Here is an 11,158-nt window from a genome sequence, read left to right on the forward strand (position 1 = left end):
CGTCGCATCGCCCACTTCTTAATGAAAGGAATGCGTTGTTGCCTTCAAAGCTTTAATCTTCTGATTAATGGTTGAATCATGACGGGTACCTGAAAGTTATTTATGGATTTCTGGGAAGGTGACTGATTTATATGAATATACCAGCAGCGTAGAAACCAGTGGGAGAATGCCCAAGCCAATGCATTCTCGTTAAACAAAGAAAATGAACAGGAATTGTCATACCTACATGTCCTTGCGTTTCCTTTATTTTTTCAATACAGAAATGCACATTCAGCGTCATGTGAGATGGTAATTACTTTTTAATATAGTTTTTATGAACGAGGTTGCAAACAAACATTCTACAAATTGTTATTGTACATGTATATTCGACGATAGTGCATGGACTACAATCATAGCAGCCAATAAATGTATTTTTTATCTGATAGCAGTGAAGTCAGTACATTTGAACATTTGAAGGACACTGGGGAGTCAGCACACAGACATATCACATAGCCATGTTGACACACAAATAATTTTGTATTTGCTGTTCTAAATTACAGTCAATCATAGTATTTGCTGCCTATAGGCATTTTCTATCTAGAAAAAAATCTCCTACACATTTACGCATTGGCCTAATTCAAGCAACATTTGTCCTTATCTTTGTGGACAAGTGTTCTCTTTATCCATCAAAGACATTTCGCCAACTTTTTTAATCACCAAAGGTTTTGGCAAATTGTGTTCATGAAGGATGAAGCGGAGGGTTTTGATTGAATCCAGGCCATTGTCACACCCATATATCCCAACGATGAATGCCTTAATTAAACAACTACTGAATTCTGGATGACAATATAAGCACTGTAGATGACTGTAGCACCACATTTTGTACCCTAACTAAAGGCAAGTGCAAGAGTGCTACACTTGTATATTTGAACCTGTGGTAGTTATAAGTGTGGAACAACCTTTATGTTGTGCATGTACTATGTCTTTGTCTCCATAGGTATTGTGAAGAAACTGAAGTAAAAGTGCACTTAACACAGCAAAGAACTCTGAAGATAAAAGGGCATTTGCTCTGAGGGACATTGATAACTGGTCAATGTATCAGAGGCATTTACAGTACAGTCCATAAGTATTTGGACAGTTTTTTTTGTTTTTGTTTTTTTTTTGCTCTCTACTCCAGCAACCAAACAGTTGAAGTAAAACTATGTGGTGCACTAACCAAATAGGGATTGTTTTATTTTAACTGTTCACTAGTATGTCTATACTCTGTCACTATACTAATACTGATGGGTTTTTCTTCACTTTGATTTAAAAGGAGAAAACTCCTTTTGAAATCCATTTTATTACTTAGCACTGTACAAATACAGCAACAGATGAGTCACAGAGGTCAAGCAGAAAAAAGGCTGCACGAGCACAGTCCTGATATCTGATAATGAACTGTCATATTTTATTAACTCTACCCCTACCAAATCGGTGTTTTACATTTTCCTAAACGTGTGCAAGTCTAGTCTGTGCAACCACCTGGGTGCCCGATTATGGTGGATATAACTACGTTACATTACATTGTATTTAGCATACGCTTTTATCCAAAGTGACGTACAATTAAGTGCATATCAAGGTCATTAGAATATACACAGCAGGATGGATAAGCTACAATGAACAAAGAAATCGTTGAGTAGCCATGAACATCATTTCCAGTGCACATGGCAAGTAGGGCAAGTAAGGAATTAGGACTAACTACACTACCCTACAAGAAACACAAATGCAAATATAATATAAATACAAATTCAAGTGTTACTAGATTAGATTAGAAAGTACAACAAGGGGCTACAAATTCAGACAGGTGAACAAAGAAGTGGCAATGGATACTCCTACAGAGGAGTCAAGGTACTGTTTGAGTCTTCAGACAGTGGCAAAAAATGGGCAAAGCAGTTCTTATTGGAATGAGGTGGTCGTTATACCATTGGGGTAGGGTTGAGAAGCTCCGCAGTTGGGACAAGCGAGAGCCATTTATGCAGCTGGCAGGATGTGCAAATTGCCCTGTGGCAGCAGAGCGGAGTGGTTGAGCGGGGTCATTTACTCCTGTAATCATCTTAATGCAGGTACTATTCTTGCCACACTTAATCACCCATAAGAAATGCCTGAAAGCCATATTTTAATCCAAGTCCCTTGTTCCTCCCACAGAGTGTATTACTGTTACAGCATATTTTTTCTTTCCAAGACCTACTTTTTTAGACGATCATTTCTATTACAGGGTATGACCATGGATACTGCCATAAGGGAGGATCTTGGGGTGTGCAGATTCCTTTCCTATTTTGAACAACCCCATCTCTGCTGATGAGAGATCTTAAAGAGAAATCTTAATTTAATATACAGTAATGGTGTGAGACCATCAATTTTCTAGTCCAGATTATGCTGTTTTTCGTGATACTTCAGTTTTAATTAAATACTCTAAAATAGTTTCAGTATTTATGCCACTCCTTCAGAAAGGAATGACCTTTTGTTTGCTAATAGTTTTCACTTCACTGCAATAGAACAGGGCCTACCCTGTCATGTTTCTTTTATTGTTTTCTTTTTTATATTGCCCATTTAGATGGGGCCAATCCAATTCCGACTCTAATTTGGAGTGTCCTAATTTGGAATGTCCAACTGGTAAATGAGCCACACAGCAGGGCAAATACAGAATGTGTTTACAGTTTGAGCTGCAAAGCTCTTCATCAAACATGAATGATAAATCATAAATTCAGCATTAGCATTTTGCAGTGTGCAAGTTCTTAACCGAATGAGCCACTCACCAGCCCCATTTTTCAGCGTTTCTGATTCAGCAATTAAATTAACTTAAAAGAGGCTTTCTACTGATTTTGCTTCCACAGTTATCCTTGCTCTTGTCTTTTAACTGATCTTCGGAAAGCAAAGCAATACATTGGTTCCCAAAAGTGATTCTTGTGCATTTAAATCCACATTGATTCCACTTGGACTTGACTTGAGATGAGGGATGGTATGGGTTTGAATTTGAAAAGTCTCCAGATGGGATGAATACTTTTTGTAATTTCAGCTATTTTCTTTAATTGTGCAAGGGTTCCGTATAGAATCAGATCATGTTTAGATTCAAAAACAATATACACAAGTAGTGTACTCATATTGCTAGTGTGGATCCTTGTAATACACCACATTGTATATGCCATTGACATAACGTATTATCATGAACATGCCTACTGACCCACTTAAAAATATTATGGTCAAAACCATATCTGCACATATTTGAAAACAAAATATCATGGTTAACATTATCAAATGCATTAAAAAGACCTAAAAATAACATAGTATCTCCATACAACTATTTTGCAGAAGAACATTTTTTACTAGCAACTTTTTCTAAAACTAATTTTTTAAGGGCACCACTCTTTAAAATGACAGCTACAACATATCCTTGACATTAATATTCTTTATTCCTGTATTTTTTCTTCAAGGTGAGATATACATTAGATATACAAGAGAATAGATTTAGCTCACTGTTTTAAGAATTATTTGGTTATCAATTCACAAATTCAGTTTTACCCAACCAAACAAGCAGATAATCTTCATTTACCAATGCATAAATCATGATGATCAGTTGATCAAAATATAGGAATATGATATATTATTAGATGACATTATTATATGTAATATATATTAGTATGTATTTTTATTATCATTATACTATTTATAATTGCAAATATTTTCATTTTTGTGTTGGTTTCTTGGCATCCTCTTATGGATAGACACAAAGGGTGAAAAGTTGTATGGCTTAGCCTTTAGCATTACTTGATATTGACATGGGAATTCAGTAGTGGATGTGTGTATTTGTATTTATCTTTTTCTTTGCATTTTTGGGTGTGGCTCCTAGATAAGCACACACTGGGATTCTTCCCCACCCATACATGTATTTTCTTTGTTTTTTTTTAAGATTTTCTTTTTATTATTTATTATCTTTCACCAGTGAAATAAATGTAGTATTAAATTATTTCACTCAACATTCTGTTTTCCACTACTTTTTTACATTGTGTATATTTCTTTTACGGTGAGGTTCTTAGCCTTGCTATATGAACTAGGTCTGTTTTAACTCTAACTGGTGTGAATTAACTAATTGTTTGGATGTGTATTTGTGAATTATATTCTTCTTCCCACATGACTTCACCCACTAGTTGTTTGTTGCTATAACTTGATGGATGGACTAAGATCGCTGTCTTTACTAATTACATGCCGTTACTTCCATTACTTCTATCCATTAATTTAGCAGAGTGTCTTATCCAGAACAACTTACAATATAAGGGAAACAGAAGTGTATTTGTCTGATTAATATGACCAATAATGCTAGATATGGTGAACAATATTTCCAGACCAGAGAGTAAAAAAGCAATATTATTAAAGCACTTGACTTAATCTATAACAAGAAGAGAAACATAAACCCCCCGCCCCCAAAAAAATTCAATAAACCATGAAAATACCACAACGTTCCCAAAAAGGGATTGCTATAAGGTGGATGCAGTCTGTGTGGAAAGATACTGATGATTCTGCTGTCCTGACCACTTTGGAATATTGATTTCACCACGAGTCAGTACACAAGGACATTGTGATTAGAACATCATCTGATGCAGCAGCTGCCACAAATGATTTCCTGTCATTTTCCATATGCATATGCATGTTATCATGAATATACAGTGCGATTAAATAATGTTTTAAAATTAAATGTCAATTTGCTGAATTAATTTTTGATTGTCCGGCATACAAGTACAGCATTTAAAGTCCTTTGCAAATGTTAACTTCTCCGTATCTTGTGGGTCTGAAAGTAGTGCACTACCACTACATGAATGTAAAAAAAGAAAATGAATGTATGTTTGCATTTAAATATGTGCACTTGAATTCATGTCTGCTCATTGGTGGCAAACTTTGGAGTATGGTCATGTGATAGTCATATTTGGAGTATAGTCATGTTGTAATGTGTTAATGAACAATGACCCTGCTGATAAATGATTTTCACATGGGTGATATGGATGTTTTGAACGTTTTTCATTAAATAAATTACAATTTTAGAAAAGTGTTTTGTGTTTACTTTGTCTAAAATTGCATTTTGCCTAATGGTCTGAAACCATTCACTGTAAAACATATGCAGTAATAGAGGAAATACAAGGGGAAAATACTGTTTCACAGCACTGTATATACACTCACCAAGCACATTATTCGGTCATTTATTTGACTTATTTTTTAGACTTCTACTGCTGTATCCTATCCAGTTAGAGTTACGATGTGTTGTGTGTTCAGAGATGCTCTTCTGCATACCACTGTTGTAATGTGTGGCTATTTGCATTACTGTCACCTTCCTGTTAATTCTCCCATTCTCTCTCCATTCTCCTCATTAACAAGGCGTTTCTGTCTGCAAATCCCTGGAGATCAGCTGTTTCTGAGATACTCAAACCATGCTGGCTGCCACCAACAATCATTCCGTAGTCAAAGTAACTTAGATCAAATTTTTTCCTGGCATTTGATAGTTGATGTGAACATTAACCAGCATTAACCAGCAAGACCCCTCCATTCCACCATTTCGTGCCATCTGGCACCTCCCCCTTGCCACACCTGCACTTCTCGCTCATTACTGCTGTCTGTCCTTGCCCCACAGAGGTGGAATGACCTCCCTATGGATGTCAGAATGGCAGAGTCTCTGACCTCTTTCAAACGCAGACTGAAGACTCATCTCACCACCATGATTAGCCTTGTATATGCCATAGACTATAATGGCACTTATAGTTATATATAGATATTGTTGTGTTTTGTGTTAGCTATTGTATTATTGTACTTGGGGCATTCTAGCTGCAAATTGTGGTAAGCTAGTTTGTAAATTCTTCAAGGGTTCCAATTGTATCTGTATGGTCACGCTAGGACTCGGAACCGTACTGTCCTCTAGGGTCCTCTTCACACTTGTTCCTGTGTTCAATCTGCACTTCATTGTACGTCGCTCTGGATAAGAGTGTCTGCTAAATGCCTTGTAATGTAATGTAATAATTAACTGAAGTTCCTGACCCATATCTACATGGTTGTATGCATTGCACTGCTGCCACACAATTGGCTGATTAGATAATCACATTAATTAATAGGTGTAATAAAGTTAAAATGTTCCTGATAAAGTGCTCGGTGAGTGTATATGGTAGATAATGACACTTCTCAGGGCAGTGTCATTAATAATACATCAAATTTATATAGCGCTTTTCATGGTACCCAAAGACGCTTACTCTCCAAAGTCCAATACTCTTTTCCATCCTGATAAATGAAATCTTTTCTGGGCGGTCATTGTTTGGGGTTGAAGGAGCCTTGTGGAAAAGGGGAAAGAAGTTTCATCATATTATGGGAAAAATATGAGGGGCAGTTAATGTGGTTGACATATGGTCATATTTGTGAGAATTCAAGTTGTTAATAGAAATAACCAAAGCAGTAATGTTCACTAGAAAGAGAGGTAGTGATACACAGATGAAGATGTATGGGCAAAGCATAGAACAAGTGAAAGTCTTTTGAGATTTAGTTGAGTGGTTTGACACAAAGTTAACATGGAATGAACATATTCATAAGATAAATACCAAGTCTAAAAATATATTAAATGTGATTAGATATTTTACAAGGTCAGAACAGGGAGCGAGCAGATCTGTGATAAAAATATTTATGTAGTGCTGATTAGATCAGTGTTAATATTATGGGTGTATTGCTTATGGTCCGGCCTGAAGCGTAGTGGTTAAGGTGAATGACTGGGATACGCAAGGTCGGTAGTTCTAATCCCGGTGTAGCCACAATAAGATCTGCCCAGCCGTTGGGTCCTTGAGCAAGGCCCTTAACCCTGCGTTGCTCCAGGAGAGGACTGTCTTCTGCTTAGTCTAATCAACTATATGTCGCTCTGGATGAGAGCGTCTACCAAATGCCAATAATGTAATGTAATGGTTCAGCAGCAAAAACCTCATTAAAGAAGTTGGAGGTGGTGCAAGCCCAAGTTTTGAGACTTTGTTGTGGCGCTTTCAAAATGACTCCTGTGACCACTCTTCAGGTTGAGGTGGGTGAAATAAAAAGATAATTTGTGAAACCAAGATCATTTATCCATATACACAGTCAAGATATTCTTTGCACAGTTTTGTGTTCTGCATTAATGTCATTGCAGTCGTTTACATCTCACAGTAGGCAGGATATAGTTACCGAGATATATGAAACAGAAATATGAATAATTTGATAACTCTTATGTGGATACCAGCTCACAGAGGGATAAAGGGCAATGAGATTGTGGATGCATTAGCAAAACAGGCTCTGAAACATGAGGAGATCATAGACATTTCATTCAGTAAATCTGAAGCAAAGGGAATAATTAAAAGAAACCTCATTAAAGAGTGGCAGCACAGCTGGAATACAGGAAACACAGGATGACACCTTTATGCAGTGCAGTGAGAAGTGGCCACAGTGAGGACAGCTAAAAGGAGCACTAAAGAGGAGAACATCTTATCAAGGCTGAGGGTACAACATACCAGAAAAGTCCTACACCATGGGTCTCCAACACGTTGCTCTCAAGCTACCAGTCGCTTGCCATCCCCTTCTGAGTAGCTTGCTGAAGCAGTATACATTTAAACACAATTGTTGCCGCGAGGCATTCCAGCCTACGAATTTAATAGAAGTAAATCAGGCAAAATTAAAAATTTAGGCTACTTGGCTACGTAATAAGGCTTCCATGTATTTACAGCACAGCGCACGTTCAATGAATGAATGAAAGCGGCTGCCTTGGCAATAAACAGACGGGTGGAAATCCCGACACTCTTTCAACTACATAAAACTTATCAGTGAATCATCAAATACCCCCCAGATTTCAGTGCCCATCAGTCCCAACATTTAGCAATAGAATCAAACAGTCCAAAAGTAAATTAAATCCCAAACCAAAGCGAAAATCTTTTGATAGCCTACCGGTATGCTGCTCCAAACGAAACGCATGTCTCACAATAAAACGCACTTTAGGAAAAAGATCCTTAACTTGCTGTTATCTACGCTAATTTGTTATTGTTAATGAAGGCATGTCTGGCAAGTTGTTATTTTATGGATTCTGGACTTGCATGGGATTTATTGTGTTTGAGAATATTTGCAATAAACTAAGTCTGTTAAGACTGACACTATGACTTACCAAACGGTGTTCCTGATTAGCCTACACTAATTGATTTCTGAACAGTTACAGGAAGTGTTGAACAGTGTTGGCCCACTTTAAGTGTAGCCTTTTACTTTATTTCTAAGAATAAAATTCTACAACAGAAGCCAAATAAGAAATAAAGGCCTGAATTCAACAGACTGCTTTTGGACCCATATCAATATAAATGTAATATTTTTGCATTTGAACTTGACAGGCAGAGTAATGCTTAAGATAATATTCTTCCATCTGAACTTAAAACTTGCTTTCAATGGCCACTATGGAACTAGAATAAATCAGAACTGATTTTGGAACAATATCAATCTGTCTTGTATTTTTGCATATGCAGCTGCGCAGATTTATGCTAACTTAAGAGAACATTCTTATATCTGAATTTAGAACTGTGTTTTCAATGGCATGGAACAGCATGGAACCTGAATAAATCAACAGACATATTTTAGGCCCATGTCAATGTAAACCTGAGCCTTTTTGCAGAATTCTCCCCATTACCTCTATCCCCTGTCTGGCTTGCACTGAATGTGGCCAGTCTCTTCTTTTCAGTTTGGATTGTGTTGTGCACAAAGTTTTTAATGTTCTTCCACGATCTTTCCTTGAGAATTTCCTCTGACTCAATGCACAAAATACAGTCTTGCCTCCCAGGAGCCCTCTTTATTGCATGGAACTTAGCCAATAATAAAGATTATTTTAATTTGAATTCAAAAGCTTCTCATCACTCTGATAAACTGTAAATGTATCCTTTTCAACCTGGTTGGTCTTTGGGACATGTCCATGTGGGGTTGGGGTGGGTACACAGACACCACTATCACAAATTAGTTCCCTCACAAAAATGTAAATATCAGTGCAGTAGACCAATAGGTAAGATTTTGTGTATTAAAACATTGACCATTCCATTCCTATAATTAAAAAAGGCTCACTGACATGTTGACTCACCCTCTGCCTGTGTTTATATTCTGTCCTTAAATTTGGGTTTGAAAATGGGCATTTGGCAGGCTGGCATGCTGTCCCAAAACATAATATAGCTGTACAATAATTAAAGCTTATTGGTAGAAAAGTAGCTCTAATTGCCACAGCCAATGGCGTTTCAACGTCAGCTTTCACAGAGAAGGGGTGGGATAAACAGTGTTGTGTTTTGAGCGTGATTGTTGCTGCAATTCCTCTGTTGAGCATTAGAAGTCCGAAATTACCTATTGTACCATTAAATCAACAGTCAGTGCAAGAGGCAATGGGGGAATTGAAGGGATTTAGCCTAGTCCTTGACTAAATCATATTTACACTGTAAAATACACAAACATATACATGCTGGTCTAGTATTACCCCTCTGTTATACAGTGAGAGCATCAGCCATGTAATTGTATTTTAAGAAAACTGTGTAAGCATTGGAACTGAAACAAGCCATACTGCCCTTTGAAGCAGCATCAACTCATCCACTCTTGTCTTCTATTTTTATTTGCATATACTCTGCTCTCTGTGTAGCACCTTTGTTGGGCTTAATTGGTGTCCGGGAAACCTGCCCGTTTTGTGAAAGAGTGAGTCCCATTACTTTTTTTGGGGGCAATTTTTGGCTTGTGTCAGAAAAATTTCTCAGCCATTAGGCTATGTTTTGTGGATGTAATTTATAATAACTTGAGTAGTGCATACAATTACCTACATATAATTTCTGATCAGCATACAACTGCCTAGGGGTAGGGTATTGAATTGATGACTGAGAAGCATTTTAGCTCATTTCCTTTTGTTGTGCCACCGTGGCCCGCAACTAATTTCCAATGGTATATACACTGCTCCAAAAAATAAAGGGAATGCTTAAACAACACATCCTAGATCTCGATGAATGAAATATTCCAGTTAAAGATCTTTCTTCATTACATAGTGGAATGCGTTGAGAACAAAATAACATAAGAATGATCAATGGAAATCAAAATCATTAACCCATGGAGGTCTGGATTCAGAATCAAAATTAAAGAGGAAAAATCAGATCACAGGCTGATCCAACTTCTGTGGAAATTCCTCAAGACAATTCAAAATGAGGCTCAGTAGTGTGTGTGGCCTCCACATGCCTGTATGCAGTCCCTACAATGTCTGGGCATGCTCCTGATGAGACGACGGATGCTCTCCTGAGGGATCTCCTCCCAGACCTGGATCAGGGCATCAGTCAACTCCTGGACAGTCTGTGGTGCGACGTGGCGTTGGTGGATGGAACGAGACATGATGTCCCAGAGGTGCTCGATTGGATTCAGGTCTGGGGAACGGGCATGTGTTCCCTTAATTTTTTGGAGCAGTGTAGTTTGTTAGGCTTGCATAAAACAACACAGCATTTTTCTGCCTGTGTAACAAATCCAGAGCATTTTCAATAGGTACACTGAGACTGTGATGCATCGGCAAAAACAGTTCTTGATGTTTTACAACAAAAAATTTATATTGTGATGCCTACGTCTAAATAGAGGACTCCGCCTCTGACTTCCAAGGAATCTCTTGCCTGAGGGAATATAGAAAATAGAGAGTAAAATCACCTTTGACTGCACAATATAGAGCAATGTGAGTGACCATCTTAAAAAATATTTGGTAATAAAATGTATTGGAGAAAAACTTCAATCAACTGAACTCAAATCAATAGGTTAGTATACAAGATGTTATTATTGTGACGATTGTCCTTTATTTATTAATTATTTTTTTATTTTATTTAATTATTATTATATATATATATAAATATATATATATTTTTTTTTTTACAATCTTCTCGACCTGTTGCTGTCTGAAGAAAGTGCAATGGGCGGGAGGTTGAGAGGGAGAGGTAGAGGGAAGGTGACAGGCAGGGAAAAATGCAACAACAAAAAAATTCTGGATAAAAAGTATTGTATAATTTAGTAAGCAAAATACAGTATTTTACACCTTATAAGACCCATAATATCATTTAGTTTCCATGTGTCATTTTGTAGTCTCCAAATGTCCTTTTTGGAAACGTGCCTAGACATGGTTTAAAAAAAC

Source organism: Conger conger, chromosome 4 (genome assembly GCF_963514075.1).
Source record: "Conger conger chromosome 4, fConCon1.1, whole genome shotgun sequence".
NCBI lineage: Eukaryota > Metazoa > Chordata > Actinopteri > Anguilliformes > Congridae > Conger > Conger conger.